Below are 27,303 nucleotides of genomic sequence, written 5' to 3' on the forward strand. Positions count from 1 at the left end.
TTTAGCAAATAGACTGTGGGTAGAAAGGATGACATTAGGTGCTAGCATGGTTTCATGTATTTTTTTTTTTTTAACAGAAGGCCAATTAGTCTTTCAAATTTAAGCTTCCAAAGAAGAACCATTATTCATTCTATGCACTTTACCTGGCCTGAATTGTTAGGGTCTTACTGTATCATTTTAGAAATTCAGTCAGACTACTGCAAAGTGACACTTTGAAAATGCTGAAGGTAAATGATGTGCATGTGTACATTTGCTGGAGCATACTGTCTGATAGCTGTGGAGGTAAAAAAAAAAAAAAAAATGTTTGTAGCATCTTTGCCAAGACACTGGTAGTTAATAACTGGTAACCTTCAAGTCCAATTCCAAAAAGGAGCTCAATTGCAAATGCTGCAGGCTGTGGTAACAGGGATCTTGTATCAGTGGGCATTGGTTCTTCTGGCATCTGCTACTTAATCTTCATTTATATGGACATGGGCCTTTGTGGCCCATACTTGCATGATTTTCGATTTGGTAGTCTGATCTTAGTAATTTGATTATATAAGTACAAGGTTTTGTCTCTTCATATCCAAGCCTTATCCTCTGAATTTTAGAATAGTTTACACTGCTGCATGTACCCCAACACTATATTATCATGAGGAGGGGGATTTTTTCTTTTACAGATTTTACATTATGATGTCGATGTTTGTGTTTGCTGGGAAGTCATTTCTGCACCAGGTTTTGCTCTACTGGTAGTCAGTTCATATGATGGCTAATAGTGAACTTTTCTCCATGCAGCAATATGCATCTCTAAGTATTTATTTTAAATAGGTGATTTCTTGCTATGGGATTAATTTTTGCATGCCTTAAGAGCTAATGTCTTTACATGAATCAAGGAGACTTCCTGGAATTGTTCATGTACCGTTACTTTACACTGTACCAAAGTTATGGTAATTGGAAACAATCATTCAGATGATACCTCTTGTTATATTTGGCGGTGCTGAACCGTACCTCTTAATGTGTCAAGCACACCCTTATTTTTGTTGTTCATACCACATTTGAACCTTCTTGTCTGAATTGTAGACTTTGGAAAGAGGAAGAGGTTATGTCAGCAGTCAGTAGCAGTGTTTTGAATGTGGGACTGAGTTCCAAGTCATTAAAATTCATTGTGAGCAACTTTTAAAACATTTTTATTACTATTTCACTGTGAGAAGAGTGTGTGTTATGAGGAATCCTCTTGCCTTCATTTGAGAGTTGCTAATAAGAATGGCTTGCATATGAATATATTGCCCTTCCTGGTGGATTTTTGTAAATTGCAACCTACTGTTGCAGAAAGTGTAGCTGACATTGCTGACCAGTGGTATCCTAACTGTGGAACTGATATTCTGGTCATTAGAGCATATGCTAATAGAATTAATGATTTTTAAAATGTTTATGTTTCTTTCTTCAATTTGATGAGTGTTTTATGTGGAAGTCAGTTGTCTTAATTTGGAGGTTCATATTTAGTCTTGCTTCTAAATACATTGCTCTTAACAAGCAGTGGATTTCTGTAAGGTGTAACCTGACAGACTTATAATCCAGTCCATCCACTACAAACAGTAGGTCTGATAGTCTTAAGCAGTATTCATTCAGAATCTGTAGGCTCTCCTAAAGCTTGAGCTCCTTCCCTCACTTCCATAATGCCACTTGCTTCAGTGTCCAGGTGCCAACAAATGGCAATCCTCTGGCTTGAACTCCATTTGGTGTTTTTTTCCCTGTCTTTAATTTTTTTTAACCAACATCTTTATTGAATTTTCACATACAGTCCTTGCATTTATATAAATGGAAAACAAACAAAATGACACCACTTTAGTTGTAAACATTATACAGCACAGACACCATTGAAACAACTGTAGTTGCAAACATTATACGGCACTTATAATCTTTCCAGTCATTGTCTGTTAAGCATTATATGACTCATTCAAATCCTACCTCTTAAACCTCATTCCTTCTCTGCATATATTGCTCTCACAATTCCCATTTTTTTCCTCTGCAATTCGCTCCTTCCCTTTTCTAAAGATCCCAGTTCCAGTTGTGTTACCTCTTTCTTGCCAGTCACACCTCCAACATTTGCTGTCCACCTGAGGAAAAATTCTTTGGAGTCTACTTGGGGTATAAAAATACCTATGAAAACACTTCCAGGCAAAGATCCTAAGACTTCTAGACTTTGTTGCATATTTGGGGAAATCAATATATAGCTCATCCATTGTCTCTTTGTGAATTGCTTATCCAGTCTCTCTTCACAATCCTTTCTAAGCTTCTCTGATTGATTCTTATAATTACCATGCAATATTTTATATGCTTTGCTAATTATTCCTTTTTGAACAGCAGCTTCTGTTCTATATTCTATTAAAACCTCTACCAGTGCTGGTCTTCCATTCAGGAGCCCCCTATTTCTTTCTCTTTACCTATACTCTGGTATCAATGATAGGGAGGGCAATCTCTAACCTGCAGTCCAAATAAATTCTTGGCCTCTTCCCATTCTATTACCTGTCCTTTATAGTTATTTGCTCCCAATATATTGGTTCCTTTGCCAATTTTATTCAACAAATTCCAGCCCCCTCTGCCTCTTAACTGTATCCCTAACAACAGTCATCCCTTGCGGCAACATCTCTTTTCTCCATTCTTGTGCTGGTTTTGTTCTTAGAATACTCCCTTCTGTTTTATGAATATAATACTCTGTATGATTTTTGTTGCTCTCCTTAAGAGTCTGCATCCAGAATCCCAATCTCTCCTCATTTCTTGAGCTTTCTCTCTGTGTCATCATCATTCATTTCCACTTTGAATTATAGTTTTCTGCTTGTGCTACATACAAGAGCCTTAACTCTGTTGCTTTAAAATGCTCCATCAAACTGTGTAATCCTACTGTTGTCCTAAAATACCCCCTCAAACTGTGTATTCCTAGTCTGCCTTGTTCTGTTGGAAGACTCAACTTAGCCCACTTGCACTTGCTGTCTTCCCTTCCCAGATAAAATCCTTAAACTCTTTTTTAATTGCTATCCACAGCTTCTCTTCTTGTTGATAAAAATATGCCTGACCTGTGTATAAGACTAAAAGGAATAAAAACATTTTAATGGCTTGTATCTTAGTATCCATAGCCATATAACAAAGTTTCCAGCTTCTCAATTTTTGTGCTATCTTCTGTTTAGTCTCTTCCCACATATCCTTAACTGTTACAACAGAGTCATTTCTACTGCATACTCCTAAATATTTAATTTTATCATGTCCCATAAATGTAGCTATTGGTGGACCAGTTTGTGTGTGGGTACATAATTTACCACTATTGCCTTTGTTTTAGCTTAATTAATGTATCCAGAAAAAAATATGAAACTATCTTAAAATGCTGTACAGCACTGTAATGTCCGTTTCTGGTTTTGTCATGTATAAAGTAATGTCATCTACAAATACAACCATCTTTTCCTGACTACCATACCAATTATATCCTTAATTTCTGAGTCCCTTATTTTCTTTGCCAGTGGTTCTAAATATAATGCAAAGAACAAAGGAGAAAGTGCACAACCCTGCAAGCAGAAATTGTCAGAGAGGACCCCACCCACTTCAATTTTCGCTTCTGATCCCTCATATATACTTCTAATTAACCTTTTAATTGTATCAGGGAAAGCAAATGCTTCCATTTGCTTTGCTCATGAAGTCCCAGTCTACTCTGTCACATGCTTTCTCTGCATCAAGACCCACCAATAAAAGTAGTATTTTCTTACATTCTGCTTCCCTCTGGATCATCAGTGTTCTGCTAATGTTGTCAAATCTTTGTCTCCCCTCCAGAAAGCCACACTGATCCATATCTATCGATTTTGGTATCACTTTTTCCATTCTTTTAGCCATTATAGACAGTTTATAGTCATGATTTAGTATTGAAATGGGCCTGTATGAACCTGGATCCAGTAGATCTTTACCCTCTTTAGGTATTACTGTTACCACCACCTTCTTCCTGGATGCTGATACTTCCCCTCCTCTTAAAACACTGTTAAATAAAACCTTCCAGATCTTTAATATCAAACCAGACAACACATAAAACACAAAATCAATGTGCCGCACAATCACAGCCCTTAAGGCGAAATAACATACCTAACACACTAGTAATAGGTGACTCAATAATCAGGCACACTGACGCCCCACTCACTAGGCTGGACAAGGAGAAGGTTACTGTTAGCTGCCTGTCAGGTGCCAGAATCCGCCACATAACACAAGCACTCAGGTCACTCCAGAACAAGTACAAATATGACTCTGTCATTGTTCATGTTGGTGTGAATGACCTGAGACGTACCTCCCTGGACTACATGAAAAGAGACATGGAAGAGCTCTCTGATCATGTAGCCCAGGCGGGTATGACCCTGACCCTGAGTAGCATCCTGCCCTCACCAAGATTGATACCTCAGTATCAAAGAAAAAATGATGAATTTCAACAATAGGCTAAGCTTCTGGTGTCATTCAAAGGGGATCCAGTGTCTTTCAGCCTGGGATGACATGCTCGACAAGCCTCGTTGCTTCACAAGAGACGGCTTGCACCTGTCACCCCTTGGCTTTCGAATACTGGCCAAGGCTCTTGCTGCCCCCATAGTGCCTTTTTTAGGCAAGGCTCAAAATTCAAACCCACCTCCGTAAACCGCACAAGTAAAAAAATGAGGGTTATGCTACTCAACGCCAGGAGTTTAAATCTCAAAATAAATGCACTCGAAGCACTTCTAAGTATGGAGAACGTCAACATCTGTGCAGTAATTGAAACCTGGTTCAAGGCTCCAGAGAGTACTCCAGCACTACTGGGCTATAACTCATACCACACATTTCGGCCATAGAACATGGACCGAAACACAAAAGGAGGGGGTGTATCCATATTCATCAAGGATACCCCACACCTCCAGGTTAGTGGAGCAGCATGATACCTCTGAGATCATCCATGTGCAACTAACATCAGGCAAATCTGCAATGCAAATTGTGGCCTGCTACAGAGAAGTTCCCCAGGAGTCCACAGGTTTTTCACCCTTTGAGTTGCTGTATGGGGCATAGGGTGTGGGGACCTCTAGATTTAATTTGAGATGAATGGGAAGGTGAGTGTGAGTCTCACAAGGAGGCTGTTGTGGCATATGTCCTAAACCTCAGGACAAGGCTCAGGAAACTCATGGGCTTGGCCCAGGAGAACCTGGCGGAAGCCCAACAACAGAAAAATGTGTGGTATGACAGGAATGCTGGAGCTAGAGAGTATGCTGTGGGGCAACAGGTAATCATTCTCATTCCTGTCAGACACAACAAGCTGCATGCAGCTTGGGAGGGACCCTACAAGGTGGTAAGAAAGGTAAGTGATGTTAATTACATGGTGGAACTGCTAGGCAAATGGCAGGGGCACAGATTGTACCATGTTAACATGATGAAACCTTACCATGATAGGGATGCCCTTGTGGTGAGCATTTGCAGTGGATTGCAGAAGGAGTCTGAGGGAGATCTGGGAACTGATCTCCTCAGTGGAAGGGGTAGCAATGTCCCAGCAACTATCTCCTACCCAGGTTTGAGAAATCCGAGCAGTGTTGCAGGAATTTGGGGACATGTTCACTGGGAAACCAGAGTGCACTCACCTGGGGCAGCACCAGGTGGATACAGGACCCCAGAGGCCTGTTAGGCAGGCCCCTTGTAGAGTGTCTGAGAGAGTCAGACAGACTCTGAGGGAGGAGGTACAGGAGATGGTAGAACAAGGGGTGATTCAAGAGTCCAACAGTCCCTGGGCCTCCCCAGTGGTGCTGGTGCCAAAGAAGGATGGCAGCACCAGGTTCTGTGTGGACTACAGGAACTTAAATAGTCACACAGAGTCAGATGCTTACCCCATGTCTATGACAGATGAAGCCCTAGAGCAGCTGGGTGGGGCTGCTGTATCTTACAACCATTGATCTTACCAAGGGTTACTGGCAGATGCCCTTGACTCCCAGTGCTAGAGAGAAGTCAGCCTTTGTTACTCCTTTTGGCTTGTATGAGTTCACAAAGATAGCCTTTGGGATGAAGAATGCCACAGCAACTTTCCAGAGGCTGGTAGATCATATCCTGGCAGGAGCAGGAGGGTTCGCCGTTGCCTACCTAGATGATATTGCCATCTACAGACATTCCTAGCTAGAGCACCTTCAGCATGTCAGGGAGGTGCGGGGTAGACTACAGAGGGCAGGGTTGCCCATTAGGCTGAGGAAATGTCAGATGGGTATGGTAGAGGTCTCCTACCTAGGACATAGAGTGGGGAGCAGTAAGATAAGGCCAGAACCTGCCAAAGTGGAAGCCATTCAGGCATGGCCTGAACCTGTTACTAAAAAGCAGGTGAGGGCATTTTTAGGGACAGCAGGGTACTACAGAAGGTTCATCCCAATTTATAGTACCATAGCTGCTCCCCTCATAGACCTGACAAGGAAGAACAGACCAGATAAGGTAGTGTGGACCCCAGCATGTGAGCAGGCATTCCAGAAGCTTAAAGAAGCTTTGGGAGGACCCCCTGTTAGCCAGTCCAGATTACAGCAAAGAATTTGTTGTGCAAGTGGATGCTTCGAACCATGAGGTGGGGGCTGTACTTAGCCAGATTTCTTCAGAGGGAGAAGAGCACCCAGTGGTTTATGTCAATCGTAGGCTCCAATCCAGGGAGGAATGTTATGCTGCTGTAGAAAAGGAATGTCTAGCCATAGTGTGGGCACTGCAGAAACTTCAGCCGTATCTGTATGGAAGGAAATTCACTGTTATGACAGATCATAACCCCCTAACATGGTTAAACAGAGCCAGCCAGCAAAATGCCAAGTTGTTAAGATGGAGCCTAGGGTTGCAAGTATATGATATGTCAGTGTACCACTGCAGTGGGATTAGCAATGCCAATGCAGATGGGGTCTCACGACTGGGGACACGGGGTAAGGTATACTCAGATAGACCTAACTCTCAAACCAGCTTGAGTTCTCCGGGGGGGGGGGGGGCAGGTTGCCAGCCTAGCCAGATAGAATTTTATAGATAATTCTATCATTTGTAAATATTAATGTAAGATACAGGCTTGTTGTCTTAAATGGAAAAAAAAAACTGCTGTTAGATGTAGAACTGAAAAAATGAAACATTGCTCTCTGCTGATCATGTAAAACATGTCGTGACCCTTTCATCTAAAGTCGGCCCCCGGCCTGTCTAGACGAAGACATTCTTTCTATTGTTTTAACCAAAAGTTAAATTGCTAGATTTAAACATGCAAATATATTTTTATTGATCTACTTCCTGACCCAGCTGCAAGATAACACAAGGAGATCTTAAGAATGTAAGTGTAGTTTCTGTTAGCCTGGGAACCCAGGGAAGTGTGAAGAATGATGTAATGGGAACCAGGAATGTGATTTTAAAAACAGAGAGAATCAGAGAGCTTGAAGCATTTTTATCTTGACCATCCAACTCAGCACTCTACTATTTCTCTATGTAAGTTTATTTTAGACTTGTGTTTTCTCTTAGCAATAGCTAGAAACTAGAAATGATTAGACTGTTTTTCTGTGATGTCAGAACTGTACTACTAAATTATTTTAAGTATTTCTCTGTGATCCCTGACCTCTTGACTATCACTGTGTAGTAAGAAGTATAGTGTTTTTATTATTTATTATTAAATATTTTAAAACCTTTCAGCTGTGGCTGTTTTGTGTAGAGAAATTTAAGCTCTAGAGTACACTGCATATTTATAGTGATTACTGTACCAAATCACTCTAATAAGCCTTGACTGTTTAGTTTTACTACCAATTGGATAGTAATATTGCACAGTAATAATTGGACACCCATTTAAGGGCCTTTGGGTAGCTGATAAATATTAGCTGGGTGGTGGCAGTGATTTCTACCGTATAGTCTGGGCAAAAGGGGCACAGCTGGAGAACCTGTGCCAGCCTTTCCTAGGAGTGTCTGTGTGGTTGTATAAACTTATCTCAAAGCGTGTTTGTCAGCTACTTGAGCAGGGACACGAAGCACTGGTTGGACAGAGAGCGTGCCCAGCTGGCTAAGATCTGGACCCTGTAGCTGTGTCAGTGGGGAGTCTTATTGCGGACCTGGAGAGCAAGGGAGCGACTAGCCCCAGACTGACTGTGATCTCTGTGTGCTCTTAAGATAAATTGCACTTTACTGTGTGTATTTGTTATCCTTTCCTCCTAAATGTGATGCCCCTCACTGGCGTTAGTGGTGAGGATTGAGGCTCCTTGATTGCTGGGCCAGGGCATGGGCATCACGTTGACAATATTCCTAGTTGTATTCTACACGAACTACAGAGTGAACTGGCACCTCACCTGTGTGCCCTGTTCAATCACAGCCTCACCTCAGGCTTTGTCCCTGCTAAATGGCGCACTGCTACAGTCATCCCTCTCCGCAAAGGAGGAGTGACTACAGACCCTGGGAACTATCGCCCCATTAGCCTGACAAGTCTGATATGCAAAGCTATGGAATGCATCTTCATGGACCTAATAAACAAGAGTATAGGAAATCTCCAAACTCTGGATCCCACACAGTTTGGTTTTGTGAAGGGTAGATCATGCCTGCTCAACTTGGTCGACTTCTTTGAGTCGGTCACCAGAGCTGTGGATGAAGGCAGGGTGGTTCATACAGTCTACCTTGATCTGGCTAAGGCTTTTGGTACCATTCCCCACTCAGGAATCATGGAAAAACTCACTAAGCTTGGCATCATCCCCTATATCACTAGGTGGGTTGCAAACTACCTCACAGAACTCACAGTGTGAAAGTAGCTGACTCCAAGTCAGACTGCCAATTAGTCACAAGTGGAGTCCCACAGGGTTCGGTCCAGGGTCCTCTCCTGTTTGGTATCTACTTCTCTGAAGTCCAGGCCAACATGAAGGGACTCTGGCTAACAAAGTTCGCAGATGATTGGAAGTTGGGAGCCATTAACTCCCCCAAGTGATGTTGACATCCTACAGAATTGCCTCACTGTGACCAATGACTGATGTCAGTACCATGGCCTTAAGCTTAATGCCAAAAAATGTGTCATCATTCCCTTTGGGAAAAACCCGGTTCCCATGAATTATAACATTGATGGTAGTCCACTGAACATAGAAGATGATCTGAAGTAGGAGATTCATTTGTCTGCAACCTGTGGGTTATGGATCCGATATCGGATCCGAACCGGCATGGTTTTATCAGCTATGGATCCGAGCTCCTAGCTCCTCCCCTCACCCATAATGCCCTGCTCTCCCTACATGACCTCAGATCTAGTTTGCCGCGCTGGTAACCAGGTCTTGGATTCTGAGCTCTTCAGCTAAGTGATTTTTGTATTTAAAGAAAGCTTTTTATTCAATAGTTTTTGTGTTTTTTGAGTGATTGTACTAGGTTCCCTTTCATATTTTGTTAGTTTTAGCTTAAAATTCTTAATTTTAAGAACTTTAGTTTACCCTCCCCTCTCTGGTCGTAGTTTCAGTGTGAGTGTATTGTGTGGGGCCTTGTGTGTGTGCACTATTTTAGTACCAGTTTCTCTTTTGTCTTTGTTTTTTTTTTTGTTAAAAAAAAAAAAAAAGACTTTACCATGTCAGAGGCCCCTAAGGCAATTTTCTCCAAATGCTCCGAGTGTGGCCATAAGCTATCCCCTGCTGATGGCCACACTAGGTGCGTTCGATGCCTTGGGGTTGAACACCTCACTTCTGGATGTTCCATTTGTGCAGGGTTCAACTCCAGGGCATTGAAGGAGCGGAGGTCGAAGCTGGTCCTGGCGGGACTTCTGACCCCGGACTCGGCTTCGGCTCCCGCTCCTGTGGTGGGAACCGTGGCTTCGGTTCCCGCCTCTCCTGCTCTCCCTCCTCCACCAGGGACTCAACCTCCTGCTACTGGGTTGAAGGAGAGAGAGGCAAGAAAAAAGGACCGGAGGGAGAAGCACCACAAGCGGCGGGCCGAGACCTGTGTTTCGGCCCCGCCAGCTAAGCAGGCTTCTCCTCCGGCCTCCTTGGCTACTGGCTCTCCCCTCCCTCGGCTCCGGTCACTGGTCTGCTTTTCACCGGGGCCTGAGGAGGAGGAGATCCGATCTCCGTCGAGGCTATCGAGGAGGCACACAAGGCCTACCTCGGTAGCCTCTTCGAGATCCACTTATTCTCTTTCTGACGCCGATCTGGACCGGATGATGAGAAGGTTCATCCAGGCCCAGATGCAGATGGGAGTGCTCCTGCCTCCCCCTCCCCCTCTGGGGGGAAGCTCGACCCCATTTTTCAAGCCTATAGCTCCTTCTCCGACCCGCTACCCGGGTTCTGAGCATTCGGAGCCGGGCAGCTTCGGAGCCGGGGGTGGGTCGGTGCCGATAGTACTAGGTACTTCGGATCCGACCTTGCCCTCGAGTGTTTCGGATCCAAACTCTCGGAGCCTGGCTCCGAGCTTCGGATCCGGGGGACTCAGTGTGCCTTCGGCGCCGTCTGTGTTGGAGCACACTGGCCCCTCGGATCCGAGTGTCTCGGGGCCGGCTCTGATCCACTCTTCGGATCCGAGGGGGAGCCGACTTTCGGATCCTTTGGTCGAGGCTGGCTCCCCCTCGGCTTTTGATGTAGTGGAGAGGGCTCTGTTGAGGGCTTCCGGGCCCCCGGCACTTGCTTCAGCTCCGTCCCGCGCTCCATCTGCACTGGGTCAGGCTTCCACCATCCGGCCACTGGGAGAGCCCGCTTCAGTGCCCCAAGCTGTTCCTTTGGAACAAGACACTGCTTGCGAGGGCTCCTCGGACAGCCCCTCCGAGGAAGCTCCTCGCAAGCATACGTGTAAAAGGAGGCACATAGACTCTCCCGAGTCTTTAACTGAAGACACGGATTTGGAAGAAGGGGAAGGCTCCCCAAGATCACCCCCTGAGGATGTCTCCTTTGGAGACATCATGGAAATGCTTCGCATAAAGGGGGGGTGGTCTGCCCCAAAGTCTTCCTCGGACGAGTCCGTGTTCTTGGAGGCATTCGAAGCGGGCCCGTCTACCTCTTGGGTGTCCCCTCCTGCCAACCCCCTGGTGGACCTCATTACCACCAGGGCGTGGAAGGAACCTGACACCGTGGAGCCAATCCCCAAAAGGCCAGACCAAATCCTTAGCCCCCCTGCAGACCGTGCCCACTGGAGTAAGGGGCCCCCTGTAGATGCTATGTTGACGACAGCAGCCACCAAGAGGGAACTCGCTCAGGAGAGTCCCTCAGTCCACCCTCCGAGCAAGGAGTCTCGGATGATGGACCATTTAGGGAAGTGAATGTTTAGTTCTGCGACCTTCTCAGTGAGGGCGCTCAACTACTTGGCACATGTGATCAGGATGCAGCGCGATCTTATTAAAGAATACGCTGCATCCCCCCTGAGTCCATGTCGGAAGAGGACAAACTCTTGCACTCTACCCGTATGGCCACTCTTCGATCCGTAACAAATAGCTCTATGCGGTTGCTGTCCCATGCTACTGAGGGAGCCGCTAGAGCTGCAGGAGTAGGCCTAGTCACAAGACGCCAGGCCTGGCTCCGCCATTGCGATTTCACGGAGCCCTTCAAGGTGTCCTTCGCGAACGCCCCCTTCGATGGTTCTGCCCTTTTTGGCAAGACGGTTCGCGGCACCTTGACCCAGAGCGAAAAGGACGGGAAGACGCTGTCTGCCGTCAGAATCCACTTCTCTGTGCCCCAGAGGCCCTACTCTAGGAACCAAAAGGGCCAGAAGAAGATGTGGTTCTGGAAGTCGCAGCAAACCCAACCCGCTCCGGACAACCAGTCCTTCTGTGGCAGAGGAGGACAGGGAGGACGCCGCCCCAGAGGCAGAGGGGCTCCCAGGAACTTTGGGTCCAGAGAACCTTTCTCTGAACGGCCCGCGCAGCAGCCCTGAAGGGTTGCCCGACTGCTCCACTCTGGAGGCAGTCGGGGGACGTTTTTCGGAGCACCTAGCGGCATGGGAGTCCATAACATCAGACCGCTGGGTCCTCCGCATTATATCCAGAGGATACAAGATTCCTTTTCATCACCTTCCAAAATTAAAATCCCTCCCCGACGTTCCACCCGGTCAGCGGGATGCTGCTTCGACAGAAATTGGCCGTCTGCTGGGAAAAGAGCCATCCAGCCCGTCCCCCCAGACCAGATCGGATAAGGGTTCTACTCCAGGTTCTTTTTAGTGCCAAAGAAGACGGGGGACCTAAGACCAATTTTAGACCTGTCCCTGTTAAACCTGGCAGTGCTCAAAGAGAAGTTCCGGATGGTCACCCTACAATCTATCCTTCCACTTCTGGGAAAGAACCACTGGATGTGCTCTATAGACCTCAAGGATGCGTACTACCACATACTAATGGACAGACGTTCCAGGAGGTTTCTTCGCTTCCGGCTGGGAGCCAGTCACTACCAGTTCAGGGTCCTTCCCTTTGGTCTCACCACAGCCCCCAGGGTGTTCACCAAAGTATTAGCAGTGGTTGCGGCCCACCTGAGGCTTCAGGGGGTGCAGGTCTTCCCATACCTGGACGACTGGCTCCTTACCGCCCCAACAAGGCATCTACTATCATTGGCATGAGACTCCTTTCTTCATCTAGCACCCCGCTTGGGCATCACGATAAATGTAGCAAAATCCAACCTGGCCCCTACTCAGTTGATAGATTTTATAGGTGCCAGGTTAAACACGAGGGAGTTAAGAGCCTTCCTCACAACCGACAGAGTTCAGAGTTTGCGACTCCAGGTGCGGGCCATCCTACACTCCAGCTCTGTTCCGGCGGAATTGGTCCTGAGGGCTCTAGGGTCCATGGTGGCAGAAATATCTCTTCTTCCTCTCGCCAGATTCAACATGCGGGTCCTTCAGTGGACACTTCAGGTTCAGTGGTCTTACCTTGCTCTACCTCTGCATCATCCCATTGCGATCAGCAAGGCTTGCAAGCAGTCCCTCTTGTGGTGGCTCCACTCACAGGATCTCCACGGAGGCCGCCCTTTTTGTGCTTCTCCCCCTCTCACCATGGTGACCACGGACGCCTCCCGCCTCGGGTGGGGGGGGCATATTGCAGGCAGGACAGTCCAAGGCACATGGAATGACTCAGAGACCTCCCTGCATATTAATGTTCTAGAGTTGCGAGCACTTCAGGCCTTTCTTCCCCTGGGAACAATTGCGATTCAGTCAGACAACATGTCGGTGGTCTGTACATCAACAAACAGGGGGGAACCAGGTCTTATCCCTTATGTCGAGAAGCCATGAGAGTGTGGGAGTGGGCGATCTCCACCAGCCGCTTTCTCATCGCAACGCATATTCCGGGTCGGTCCAACATCCTGGCGGACAAACTCAGTCGCACCATTCTCTCCCCGTACGAGTGGTCTTTCAATGCTCAAGTAGCGAAACGTATCTTCGCACGGTGGGGAACTCCTTGTTGCGATCTTTTTGCGTCTCCCTTAAACACCAAGTGCGACAGTTTTTTCGCTCTAATCCCTCCTCCAGGGGATTCCCCGAGAGACGCTCTGGTGCATGCTTGGCCTCCCGGTCTTCTTTATGCTTACCCCCCTTTGCCCCTGATGCTCCAAGTTCTTCAGAAAGCCTCTCGGTTGGGGTGCAGAATGATCCTCATTGCCCCATTCTGGCCTTGACAGATCTGGTTCCCTTTCCTAAGGTCTCACTCAGTGAATCCACCTTGGATTCTAGATCCCATTCCGGATCTGATTTCGCATCCATCGAACCTACCAACTCCGAATCTGGGCAACCTGAAGCTAACGGCTTGGCTGCTCCAGTTCCACTCCTAATTAGGACTCCCGATAAGGCCATCTTGGTAGCGGCTCATAAGCCATCTACCAGGAAAGTTTACCGCAGTAAATGGAAACGGTTTTCCATTTGGGTGGAGCAGCAAGGTCTAGATCCCTTCACGGTTCCCCTTCCTCTGGTACTAAACTTCCTCACCACTCTTTTTAATGATGGTGCCAGTAGTTCCACAGTCAAAGTGCAGCTTGCGGCCATTTCTCACTATCATGTTGGTCACGACTCTGGACCACTTATGTCTGCCAAATTGTGTAAAGTCTTCCTTAAAGGCACCTTTCTCCTTAGGCCCCCTGTTAAGCAAGCGGTTCCTCCTTGGGATCTGTCCTTGGTTCTTCAGGCCTTGACCGCTCCCCCATTCGAACCTGCGGCCACAGTAGATCTTAAATTTTTATCCCTTAAGACTGCTTTCTTAGTGGCCATTACTTTGGCCAAAAGAGTTTCGGAACTTCAAGCCTTATCTTCAAAGCCTCCTTACTTGATTTTCCATCCGGACCGCGTATACCTCAGGACCAATCCCTCCTTTCTTCCTAAGGTGGCCTCAGAAACAAATATTAATCAGTCCATTAACCTCCCTGTTTTCTTCCCTAAATATCAAAACAAGGGTGAATACAAGCTGCATTCCTTGGATGTTCACAGGCAGCTTCGTTTTATCTTAACAGGACAGCTGGTCATAGGCAATCCGACCAGTTATTCATTTCCTTTGCCAAATTCAATCTGGGTAAGCCAATTTCCAAAGTATCATTGTCTCGCTGGATTTCACAGTGTATTCTTCTAGCTTATCAAGCCTCTGGGAGGCCCGCACTGGAGGGAGTCCGTGCCCATTCAACTCGGTCAGTTTCTACCTCAGCAGCCTTTAAGGTTAGGATTCCTCTGGATGACATTTGTTCAGCAGCCACTTGGGCTTCATCCCATACCTTTATTTCTCATTACAAGGTGGATATTACATCTAGAGGTAGAGCATCCTTTGGCTCCGCGGTGCTCCGGAATATCCTTCCATGACGGCCGCCGAAGATTCAGGTAGCTGGGGACTCTGTCCCACAGGTTGCAGACAAATGAATCTCCTACTTCAGATTTAGAAGTTATGTACTCACCATAATGTTCCATCTGAGTAGGTGGATTCATTTGTCTGCAACCATCCCGCCCTCCTATCCCCTTGGCCTTGTCAGTTTCCTGCATATTATATGTTACCCCTTCAGGGTATTTTTGATTCAGGGCAAACTTGATCTGAGGTCATGTAGGGAGAGCAGGGCATTATGGGTGAGGGGAGGAGCTAGGAGCTCGGATCCATAGCTGGTAAAACCATGCCGGTTCGGATCCGATATCGGATCCATAACCCACAGGTTGCAGACAAATGAATCCACCTACTCAGATGGAACGTTATGGTGAGTACATAACTTCTAATTATAAGAGATCTGGGAACACAGGTTTGACAGCAAGCTCTCTTTTGATCACCACATTCCCACTGTGGTCAGAAAGTCCTTCTATGTAGCACATCTCATTACTAAGGGTTTTGCATCCAAGAAGAAAGAGGTCATTGTCTCCCTCTACTCTTCCCTCATTAGGCCAGTCATTGAGTGCAATGCCCCATTTAGCATGTACCTCACTAGACACCTGGAACAACTGGAGAGGCCCCAAAAGTACCTCACAAAGAGGATCCTAGGCCTTAAACACTTAAAATCTCCAACTATTCTCTGTCGCCTACTTGACTTAAAGTCATGTCTGACCCAGCTCGCTTAGAAATGCTACATGTAAAGAAATCCCAGTCCCTCCGCACCACATGCTCCAGAGACCTCAACCTCATTACCACAATTAACAGAACATGCTGGAGGGACAGATTCATAACTCAGAGACTGCCCATGCTATGGAACAGACTTCCCATACATGTCAAGCAGAGCAACTTGCTGACCGTCTTCAATAATGAGTGGATGGGAAACAGAAAATTCATCCTGGGGATAACACCAGTGGCTCTACTCGACAGAGGCACTAGGAACTAACATGTGGCACTATGCCAGGGTAATCCTATGGCTAGGCTTGTAAAGGCCCGAGGGCCATTAGCCTAGTGCACACCTTTGAACATAGAGAACCATGTTTCAGATGGTCGCAATGCTGTTGATCCTTCCATGCCTTTAGGAGGGTGAGTGGATGTGCTCTGCGGATTGCCATGCTATCTCTCCACAGATACGAATAGCCGAGGAATTGAGGGAGTTTGTAGCGTCATGATTGGAGTCCGTCATTAGCAGTTTTGAGATCTTCTGTTTGATCTCCCCATGGCTCCCAGGGTTTTCATAAAATTGTATGATAGAGGTTTAACTCAAATGAGACTTCACAGTCTGACCCTTATGTGGACAGCTTGCTCCTAGTCACCACCTTAAAGGGGGCTCTGAGTCACACACAAGATTACTTACTTCATCTGTTTTGGTCCTTTAGAATATCAGTACATTTATTTACTATTTATTTTTTGGTATTTGTTTACTGAGAAAGTCTGACTGGATAATTTTTATCCATTTTCAGCAGAGGCCTGGAGAGAAAAGCTTTGTAAATAATAACCAGAAAATGCATATACATAGGTGAAAACTAACAGCATATTTCATTATGTTGTACATACCTATGTTAATACAAATGTTAAATCACATACAACATGTAGAATAATATATGTGTACTATGAATTATAAAAGGTAAATACAGTATAATAACATTGAAACATATTGACGTGTTATAAGTCAGAGTTTATTACTCACTCATAAAGCATATATCAGAGTGGAACATTCAAACTGTGTGTGGATAAGGAGTGAGAGAGGAAGGGAGGGAAGAGTGAAAAGTAAGTATCTGTTAGAGGTGACAACTGGAGTAGATGTGGGAGACAGGAGCAATAAAGAGTAAAAGAAATAAGACTAAGAAAAATCAAAAACAGGAAAATACCTAATGTATATATCCTTGTATGTAGTTATATGTTAACTATGATGTATACATGTATACAGATGTTAGAGGAGTAAGTGCTAAAATTATTAGTCAGGAGAAAGTACAGTTTTGTACCTACCATAAATGTAGATGTCCGATAGGTATGCATCTGCAGTCATCACATATGGGTTGTCCTGCCTCAGGCAGCCCTTCGGTCGGCCGGATTCCAAAGTCTGGGTCCGGCGTCGGCTGATGTCGCCCTTTCCCGCGTCAGAGCCTGGGGTATAAAAGCGTCAGCCGACGCCATCTTCCTCAGTGTTTCTTGCCCCAGATACCAGGTGCCCTCAAAGGAAGGCTAAATTTGGAGAAATGAAATAAATTCCAAACATGCACATAAATATATATATATATATATATATATATATATATATATATATATATAAAACAAATACACCATAATAGATAACCCCAGCTAGCTATGAGAGGGAAAAGTACCCAATAAATACCAAAGAGGGGAAGGAGGGAGGGTAAACCTGACTGGAGATGCATACCTATCGGACATCTACATTTATGGTAGGTACAAAACTGTACTATGTCCTTCAAGGATGCATCTGCAGTCATCACATATGAGTAGAATACCATAGCCAATCTGGGGGTGGAGGATCTATGTAAAGGATGGTGTAGCTAAAATGCCCTGCAGGACTGCCGTAGCAAAGCCTGCTCTGGATCTGGAATATAAAGGTAAATTGTAATGCTTGGAAAATGTATGCACGGAGCTCCATGTAGCAGCTTCTAAAATGTCCTTGGTAGCCACCCATCTTAAGAAAGCTGTGGAGGTGGCTGTGGCTCTGGTGGAATGAGGTCTAATGTTAGCTGGCACAGTTTTTCCATGAAAGGAATAACAAAAACGAATGCAATTCCCTATCCATTTTGAAATTGTCTGTTTGGAAATAGCTTTCCCTTGTGCACCAGCAGCATATGCTACCAACAACTGGTCAGTTTTTCTGTAGCTTTTAGTTCTGTCCAAGTAGTAGCACAACTGTCTGTGTATGTCCAGGGTGTGCAGAAGTTTCTCCCCTTTGTTTTGTGGATTTGGAAAGAAGGCAGGCAGGTGAATAGCTTGGTTTAATGAGACCCTGGATACCACCTTTGGCATAAATGAAGGATTGGTTCTCAATGAGACTGTCCTGATGAAAAATAAGAAATGGCTGTACTGCCATGAGGGCCTGTAACTCAGATACTCTTCTTGCTGAGGTTATGGCCAGAAGGAAGGCAGTCTTCCAAGACAGGAACTGTAGTTCTGCAGATGCTGCTGGCTCAAAGGGAGGCAGAGTTAGTTTTTCCAACACGAAGTTAAGGTCCCAAGTAGGCACCGGAGGTTTCCTTGGAGGATTGATATTTTTAATTCCTCTTAGAAACTGTCTTAGGAGAGGATGAGAAAAGACAGGTGGATCGGTATTGTACTCTGCTGAAATTGCTGAAGCATGAATTTTAATGGAAGAGTAAGACAGGCCATTGTGGAGCATTTCTGCCAAGTATTCCAGGATATGCACCATGTTCATCACTGTGGCATCTAGGCCCTTTGCGGTGCTCCAAGTGTGAAATATTTTCCATTTTGCTGAATATGCCTTTCTTGTGGAAGGCCGGCGAGCTTCCATGATGATATCCTTCACTCTCTTGGATAGCTTATCCTGAGGAGGAGTCAAGGTATTTTCCAGGCTGTTAGTTGCAAGGTTTTCAGGTTGGAATGCAGAGTTTTGTAATTGTGCTGAGTCAGAAGTGGCCATTGAGGACGAGGCCATGGTTTCGTACGTGACATGCTCTTTAACAGTGGGTACCAGTGCTGTCTTGGCCAGTCCGGAGCTATCAGAATCACTTTTGGCTGCTCTGTCCTGATCTTCAGTAAGATCTTGGTCAGTAATGGAAGAGGTGGAAATGCATACACTGTTAGTGTTCTCCAGGTAAAAGAGAGGGCGTCCACTTTCCATGCTTGTGGATGGTATGTCCTTGAGCAGAATTTCTTCAGCTGATGATTGTGGGGGGATGCAAAAAGATCTATGTCCATCCGGCCTTCCCCATGATTGTGTTATCTGTAGGAAAATGTCTGGGTGCAGCATCCATTCGTTTGCATCCATGATATTTCTGCTTAAGCTGTCCGCCAGTATATTGTCTTTTCCTGGCACTAACTGGGATTGCAGCTGTATATTAAGTTTCAAGGAAAGTTCCCATAGATTCATTGCCAGTCTGCAAAGAGGGTAGGAATGGGTGCCTCCTTGCTTGTTTATGTACCACATAACTGTGGTGTTGTCTGTCCTTATTAGCAGGTGGCCTTGATGCAGAAAGAGTTTGAAGGCCTCGATTGCATGTATCACTGCCAGCATTTCCTTTTGGTTTATGTGCATGCGTAGCTCCTTTTGTGACCATAGTCCTTGAATACATCTGCCCTCCATGTGTGATCCCCAACCGTGGTCTGAAGCGTCGGTTGTAATGGTTTGGCTGGCTATTGGTTTGCTGAAGGGCAGACCCCTGTTTGACTGGCTTGCTTGAGCCTACCACAGAAATTCCTTTTGAAGGCATGGAATGAGTGGGATCAAAGTTTCTAAGCTGTGACTGTGCTGAGTCCATAAACTCCTTAGGTACCATTGTAGTTTCCTCATATGCAGCCTTGCTTGTGGAATTAGAAGAATGCAAGATGCCATGTAACCCAGGGCCTGCAGGATTTTCCTTGCAGTCAGCTGAGTTTGTCTTGTCAGATTCTTGAAGTAATCCGGTAGTTGTCTTTGTTTTTCTTCTGTGAGAAAAGCCATTTGGGTGGTTGTGTCTAGATCCGCACCCAGAAAAGTTATTCTTTGGGATGGAACAAGTCTTGATTTGTGAATGTTGACTGTATATCCCAAGGCCTGCAGTAGGTGGATGGCATAATCTAAATCCTTTACCAAAGTTTGTTGGCTGTCCGCTTGTATAAGGCAGTCGTCCAGATATGGGTATATTTGAATCCCCTGAAGTCTGCAGTGTGCAATTACTGATGCCAGGCATTTCGTGAATACTCTGGGTGCAGTAGATAAGCCAAAGGGCAATGCTGAGAATTGATAATGCTCTGAACCTGCAAGAAATCTGAGGTGTCTTCTGCAACTTTTTCTGATAGGGACATGCAGGTAAGCCTCCTTGAGGTCTAGAGTCACCAGCCAAGACCCCTTGCCCAGCATGGGAAGGAGTTGCTGTAGAGTCAGCATTTTGAATTTTGGCACAATGAGATAAGTATTCAGTGCGGACAAGTCGAGAATAGGCCTCCATTGATTTTCTTTTCTTGGAACAAGGGATAGTCTGGAATAAAATCCTTGGCCTTGTTCTGAAAGAGGAACCTTTTCTATAGCTTTCATTTGCATTAAGTAGGAGATTTGTTTCAAAGCCTCTGCCCTTTGATTTGGTGGCAGGTCTGGCATGCCTTTTCTTTTTGGCAATGTGTGAAAATGGAACCTGTATCCTTTGTCTATTATTTGCAGTGTCCATTTGTCTCTTGTAATACTGTGCCAATTTTCTGAGAATAAAGAAAGCTTTCCACCCAAAGGTGCTTTTAATTGAGCCCTGGTTGGTGGAGTCAAAGCAAAGTCATTGAGTCTGTCCTTGTGCAGCTGTTGTAGGTCCTGCACTACCTCTCTGGTTGGGAGGCTGCCATTGACGTCCCCTGTAGGAGCCTCTAGCTTGCCCTCTACCTCTGGCACACCTGTTCTTGCCTCTCTGAAATCTTTCTGTGTCCAGAAAGGACCAATTTTTGGTAGGCCAATTTCTGCTGAATCTTGGTGGTTGGACTTGTAGAAAATCTTTGACTGTTTGTACAGATTTTGCCTTTTCCTCAAATTTCTTTAAGACCTCCTGAGCAGTGGAGCCAAATAACTTTTGCTTTTCCAGTGGAGCATCCAGAAGCTTAGCTTTAACATGGCAGGGATTGTTCCTTCAGCCAAGCATATCTACGTATGACTGCACCTGTCATAGCTGACCTACATGAAGCTTCCAATGCATCATAACCACACTGCAAGAAATGGTTGCTAACCTGCTGGGAGTTATGTACCAGATCCTGAAGTGATTTGCGATCTAGGGGTTCAGGTGAAGACAGTTTCTTATGCAATTCATCTAACAAATACTCTTGGTACTGTATCATATGAAATAGACAATTTAATGCTCTCATAGAAAGAGTGGCAGAAGTATACACTTTTTTACCCCATCTCTCTAAAGCCCTGGACTCCCTTTCAGAGGGGAGTGGATTTTTAGTTGTGGCAGCTGCAACCCCTTTAGGGCCCTGGGAAATAGTTTCTGGATCAGCAGAGTGGACCTTGTAAAGAAAATGATGTGAGTCCGGGACCCTGTAGTACCTATCTGGTTTGACAGGGGCCGGAGGAAGAGTGTCAGGGGTTATGCTAGACTCAGAGTACACATCATCAATGACATTCAAAACAGGAGTAATAGCCAAAGGTCTATGCTGAGGTAAATGCAGAAAAGTTCTTAATCTTTTCCTGGAATCAGAGAATTCCTGGCCCTGCCATTTGAAATGCTCTCTCATAGTGTGAAGGGTCTCCCCGAAGGATAGTTCTTCAGGAGGGGAGGCCGAGGGGATAGATTCCTCTGCATCCGAGTCCTCGTAGGCCGAAAAAGCCTCCTCTTGGTAGTCCGAGAGAGCAGAGTCATCAGAGGCCTCCTCTGAGGAGTGGGGATCAGAGGGCTCAACCCTGGGCCTTTTGTCTAGAGGAGGTTGAGAGCCCCTGTCCGAATGGGGTTGGGAGCCCCTAATTAAGGAAATAATGTCCTCTGCTAAGGTTAGAATCTGTGAACTTGTAGAGGGTCCCTGAGGAATAACCCTGGGAGGCATAGCTTTTGTGTGTTTAGCAGCTTTAGCCCTGGTGAATGCCTTTATGGACATGGATGCGGGAGGCCTGGCTGCACCACGAAGTTTCCAAGACACCAGTTTCTGAAGGAAATTCAATAACCGACTCAGCAGGGGCTTCCGGGGCCGAGGTTGTCGGTTGAGCGGTTTCGGGGGTCGGAAGTACCAAGGACTCGGTTTCAGCCGAGACCGAGACACTCGCGGTAGGCCTGGCCGTGGTTTCAGCCGAAACCGCGGCCCGCGTGTCGGTCCTTGTCCTTCCGTTTCTTTGTTAAATGTGAAGACGGAGTCTCCGACGGCATATTGTATGAAAAACTAGCCCCAAGAAATTCCTCTGCAAACTCCGCCCGACATCTAAGAGTGCGTCGGTTGAAGGAAGCACAGGCTGAACAGGCCGAGACGTCGTGGTCTGGGCCTAGGCAGGGAAGGCAGTAAGAGTGGAAATCCTTATGAGGTATTTGTTTCCCACAAGTTAAGCAATTATTAATTTTATCTGACATCGGCTGAGGCAAGAAAGAGTCCCCAACGGGGTACTTAGCTTTTGAAGTCTTCGGTAGCTGAATTACAGGAGCTGGCCAACTGGCACTTGCGAACTGCTTCTGCTTCGGGCACTACGCGGCAAGAAAGACTGAGGAAGATGGCGTTGGCTGACGCTTTTATACCCCAGGCGCTCTGACGTCGGGGAAAGGGAGACATCAGCCGACGCCGGACCCAGACTTTGGAATCTGGCCGACCGAAGGGCTGCCTGAGGCAGGACAACCCATATGTGATGACTGCAGATGCATCCTTGAAGGACATCAGCATGTGCAAAGCCAGGAATCAGAGAGGAATTATTTTAATTGCAGCTTAAATAACAGGATGTTACATATTGCCCTGATTGGTGCAGGAATTTTATTCCAGACTTTTGCTACACAGCGAGTGCAGACTTTTAGTTGGCGGGATAATTCTAGAGAATTTAGAGTTTAGTGCAGAATAGTGATGTGTTTTGTGACTTGTATGAGCTGCAGATGTAGCTACCATGTTGTAACACTGTTCTAGTTTAGATTTTAGGGTGACCTGAAGGTTAGTCAAGATGGGAGAACCATGTAATAGATAGGAGAGTAGGTATGGAGTTGCAAGAGTGACTGTACTGGATACAGTAAGGATGTGTTTTGTTTTGGTTCTGTATTGCATTCCTATTTGTGGTGAGTATTTTTTATATTTATCTGTATGTGGAGGTCATATTTGAGGTTATCATCTGTTGTAACCCCTACCAGTTTTATGTGGGGCACTGCTTCATTTGGCATATTGTTTAGGAGTGTGATTTTAAAGTTGTTTCTCATGGGTAAGTGATTTTGGGAAAAATAAAAGGAGTTTGCTTTTCTTGGGATTAACAAGCCATTGCAAACATGTTTATAGACTGACACTGGACACTGTTAAGAAGTTAACTTGTCTCCCACTGGACAAAATACAGTCCTTTCCAGTGATGTTAGCTCTCCTGCTGCAGCATCCTACTTCATCCGCAACCTTAAGCTCAAAGATTTTGGGTCTTATAGCAGTAGGTATTCATTTTATGCCTTTTGTGAGGTTTCATGTAAGGGACCTGTAGTGGTCTCATTCTCTAGATTCCTTGAATCAGTTTGTCCAGTTTGTTATGGCTTGTTGTAAGCAGCTGCACTGAAGGTTTTATCTTCGCTACCTACACAATGGGTGGCACTTCTTTCCTCTCCTCTTTTCCCCATAGTCAGAATCATCACAGAAGCATCTGCCCCAAGGGACGTCTCTGGAGTTCCTGAGGCTTTGAGAATGGGCAGTCAATTTTCATCATTTTGTAATAGCAGCAATTATCCCCAGTCAAGCCAATACTTCAGCAAACAGGTTCAGCATATGTCTTCTGATGCCACATAGGTTGTAGCAAACAGGTTCAGCATATGTCTTCTGATGCCACATAGGTTGTAGCAAACAGGTTCAGCATATGTCTTCTGATGCCACATAGGTTGTATCAAACAGGTTCAGCATATATCTTCTGATGCCACATAAGTGGTCCTTGAGTTTAGATATAGTATGAATGATCCACTGTCACTGTGAGAAGCCTTGCTGCATCATTTTTGAGTCTCTGACCAGCATTAAATGCAGCAGCTCTTTACAGGGTCATGTACCCAGGGATGCTGTTGTCAATCATTGGCCTCTGGAGTTACTGTATACATTCCTTCCTTCATACTAATAATGAAATTTCCCCAGAAAGCCCAAGAAATGCATATCCAAAGGAATGCTTATAACTCCCTTTTGCCCATAACAAGTTTGGTTCCCACATTTATGGTATCACCTGATAAAAGCACCTCATCTTGTAGAACCTCGCCCAGGTCTTTTTTTTCCCATATGTCCAGCAAGCTTAATCCAGGTCTCCATTCCCTCAAACTAACTACTTATTTTCTGTAGTTCCTATGATGGCCCATCACTTGACACCCCCTTCGGGTGGTTCAAATTTTGACGGCAGCTTAAAAACCTTTTACTAGAGAGATATACGAAGTACAGTGGATACGTTTATTAAGGTAAAGTATAGTGAATAAGATTAACTTTGTGGGTGACTTAACAGGTAACCTACCCTTTCTCTGTACCCATTGCAGCTATTCGGGGCAGATGGCTTTGACAAAAGATGCAGCTTTTCCACTCTGGGATTGCATCTTGTAGGCATCTCTAATTTCCACCAAAGGTTTCACTCTACAAACTTAAAAATATCCTCCCATTTCACTGTTACAGTATTCATAACAATATGGATCCCCTGCCAAGGGTAGCCTGATGTCCAGCCAGTATACTAAAGCCTTAGGTTGCTTTAAAGTACACTGTACGTCACGTATATGTTCCTCCACCAGTCCAACCGCCATGTCTTTATTCTCGATCTGAACACCCGTTCCATTGACGGTTCGCCAAGCCATTGCAGATAAGTACACCATTGGGGTTTATTGTATCTTAACTTTTCTTTTTATTTTTTGTTGCTTGTGGGTTTTCATGTCATACAAGAAGGGTAAATGCTAGTGTGGGAGACAAGATTCCTCATAAAGACCGTCACAAGCAGTGCTTGTTTTGCCTCTGTGCTTCCGATGACCATACATCCTGTTCAGTTTGTCAGGCCATTGTTCCCAAGACCCTCTGTAGTAGGCTTTCTTCTTTGGCTTTGTATCGGGAGAATCAACTTCTCAAGCTCTTAGCTAAAAACACAATGGAAGGAACTTCCCGCTGTGAGGGGCGACCAAGAAATCTAGATTGGATTCTTCTGCTGTACAGCCTCTGCCAAACTTCTCTACTGAGGTGAATAAAAGCGTGGATGTTCGGCCCCATCATTAGATTCTTCTGCCACGACCATTTTATAGGCTGGCAGGGATATGACCTTAGGCACGTCCTTGGAGGCCTTATAGATCGGATGTTCAGGGGGAACCACTGCAGATTATTTCCAAGGGGCCTAGGGGTGTTCATCAAATTTTAGTCAGAGAAGTTCCTGCTACAGTTATTGAATGCCATCCTGGGTCTGACCCTTCTACATTTTGTAAGGCTGACAGTCCCCTTGGAGAAAAAGCAGAAAGCTAAACATATTACTCCAGCTCCCACAGAGTGAATACAGAATTTCACTCAGGGGTTGTTTAATGCTTTGATGTCTCTAAAACCTTCTGAGGGAGTTTTTATTCCAGTTCCTTCTTGGTTCTGTACTCTCCTTAAAAAGTCCAGAGAACAGGATTCCGCTTAGGAGGTGGACTCAGATGAGGAATCCCATGCTTACTTCTCTCAGATTCCCTCTCCTTTAGATTGTGGGTTAGAGGAAGAGGAATCTACTAGTCCTGACACTATTTGAAGAATTTTTCTTTTGTGGACACAATCTTTAGAATGATGAAGTTATTAAAATGGGATTGTGTTCAAGTTTCTGAGGTACAGAAAAGGTATTATGAGCTCCTGCAGATGGATTCTCCCAGATCTTCTGCTGTCTCTCCAATTTTGGCTGCTTTGTTGGATGCCTTTTCTAATGATTCTAAGGCTTCTGACTCCCATCTCTCTGCCCCCCAAGAAACCTGATTGGTTTTATTGGGTGCCTGAGGACTGTAAATTTCTTTATAGGTACCCTTCTGTTAACACCTCAGTGGTGTCTGTGACTTCTGACAAGCCATCTCAACTGCTGCTTTCTTCTGTTACTGCCTTCTGATAAAGATAGCAGAACCATGGAAAGGTTAGGTAAAAAGGTTTATACCTCTACTTCTTTAGCTTTTATGGCTGTCAGTTATTAGACCCATGTGTCCAGGTACATGTTGGCTCTTCTTTCCCAAACCTGTCGGGTAATTTATGAACTTCCAGACTCTGAAGGGAAGACTTCTGATCTTTCCCTGTTAGTGACTTCATCCCAGGTGGCTCGTCATTCCATTAAGTGTAGTTACAGTGCAGTAGATGCTTCCTGTAGGGCTACTGCTTTTGGGTCCGAGATGAGGCAGTGTTCTTTAGCATAAGCTTCAACCTTTGCCTGAAGATATTAAGGCTAAGTTGATGGATGCTCCTCTGGGTAATAATCACTTGTTTGGTGTAGCTGCTTTATTTAAGTGTCCAGGATAAGAACAAGACTTTACAGCAACTTAAACATGTTTTTATTTCTCCTGTAGCCAAGTTTCAGAGAAGTTACCCCAATAAGTCAGCCTTTCTTTGTAGGCAATCTCGCACTCCCCCCAAGTGCAAGAAAGGTAGGAAGTGGGTCCTGCTTAGTGCCCCAGACGTCTCCTTTTCCTGACAAACCAGGTGCTGTCTAACTGTCCTATTTTCCCAGCCACATTCCTCTTTCTCTTTGTCTTTCTCTCTCTCTCTCCTTGTTTGGTTAAAGATTACTCATGACACATGGGTTCTGGCTCTTCTCTGCCAAGGGTATTTCATGGTCTGGAAATCTCTTCCCCATTTTATGTGAATTCCTCAACTCCCTCAGGAAAAGCTGGCCTACTTTCCAGGGGTGCCTTGGGATCTCTTGACTCAGAGTACTATTCAGGAAGTCCCAGTTTCTTAAAGGGGGAAGGAGTTTTATTCCATAATGTTCCTAGTACTGAGGAAAGAGGGTGCTTTGAGTCCAGTTTTAGATCTCTCTCATCTAAATACGTTTCTGAAGATTCCCTGTTTTCGAATGTTGTCCCTTCCAACTTTGTTCCCTCTTTTGCTTACTCAGGCTTAGATGATGTCTCTGGATTTCAAGGATGCTTATCTCCAGTCCAAATAAAATTTCTTGTTAAAAAAAAGGCAGGAATTGAGTAATTTATTAATGTTGTTTAGGTTATATGACATACAGCAATGTATGTGAAGTACAATGTTTGTAAACGTGAACTTGTTAATACAGTTTGACTACTTTTGCATAAATGTATGTTTGCTTATGTCACAAGTGATAATTCAGTACAGGTGTTTAAAAAAAAAAAAAAAAAAAAAAAAAAGATGCTTACCTCCATATCCCAATTCACCCCCTTTTCAGGAAATTTTTGTTTCTCTGTTGCTTACTGGTATTTTCAGTTCTTTGCTTTGTCCTTTGGCCTTTCTACTGCCCCAAGGTATTCGTCAAATGCCTTGTTCCTGTGATTGCTTTTCCAGGCTACAAGGGATCTAATTCTTTTCATACTTGGACAATGTCCTGTTTCAGGCATCCTCTGCAATAGGATAATAGGAGGTTACTAGACTATCGGCCTGGAGGCCATTTTAAGCCTAGCCATTTCATCCCAATGTAACACCATAGATACTCTGGTCAGTACCCAGGATTGTATTTAGTAATGACTGCCCATGTCGACGGGGATTATGGGTGCTATCCCCGGTAAGAATTTATGATGGCT

General features: G+C 45.2%; 1 protein-coding gene across 1 annotated transcript in view; it reads left to right on the top strand.

Annotated features, from left to right (window-relative positions):
• The window catches only part of CCNI (cyclin I), a 1,428,732-nt gene that overhangs the window by 793,931 nt on the left and 607,498 nt on the right, over positions 1-27,303 (top strand). The window lies entirely within an intron of this gene.

The sequence above is a fragment of the Protopterus annectens genome, chromosome 2.part0 (assembly GCF_019279795.1).
Source record: "Protopterus annectens isolate FY-2018-M chromosome 2.part0, PAN1.0, whole genome shotgun sequence".
NCBI lineage: Eukaryota > Metazoa > Chordata > Ceratodontiformes > Protopteridae > Protopterus > Protopterus annectens.